Source organism: Acyrthosiphon pisum, chromosome A1 (assembly GCF_005508785.2).
Source record: "Acyrthosiphon pisum isolate AL4f chromosome A1, pea_aphid_22Mar2018_4r6ur, whole genome shotgun sequence".
NCBI lineage: Eukaryota > Metazoa > Arthropoda > Insecta > Hemiptera > Aphididae > Acyrthosiphon > Acyrthosiphon pisum.
In genome coordinates this window covers 75,959,069-75,959,598 of record NC_042494.1, presented here as the reverse complement: position 1 = coordinate 75,959,598, position 530 = coordinate 75,959,069, and positions in this window count along the sequence as shown.

Sequence of the window (530 nt, the reverse complement as noted above, 5' to 3'; positions counted from 1 at the left end):
AATAACTGTTAGATACAATGTAAAAATTGTATACGGAGATTAGCCAGACAGAGAATGATAATCATAGAACAACATACCTACCTATAATATACATCTTAATATATATAAATCTCGTGTCACAATGTTTGTCCTCAATGGACTCCTAAACCACTTAACCGATTTTGATGAAATTTTTTACACCGTGTGTTATTTGGTCCAACTTAAAAGATAGGATAGTTTTCATCGTGAGAGGAGCAACCCCGGTAGGTGCTAAAACGGGAATTTTGAGATTTCAGATCGAAATTTTTGTTTTTAAATGGTTGCCATGAGTGATGTCGTATAAAATGATTCGTTCTATAAATTTCAATACAGAATTATAGTGAACATTTAAGTCGTTGCCACGGGAAAAAACAAACTATAAACAGATATTTTATGATTAACATTTGTTTTTAGTAAAATGCCGCCAAAAAAGTCTAACCTCGACAATGCGTATAGCAATGAGGCACGACGCAAACGTGTTGTAAGACATCATGAATCGGCTAAAGAAATTG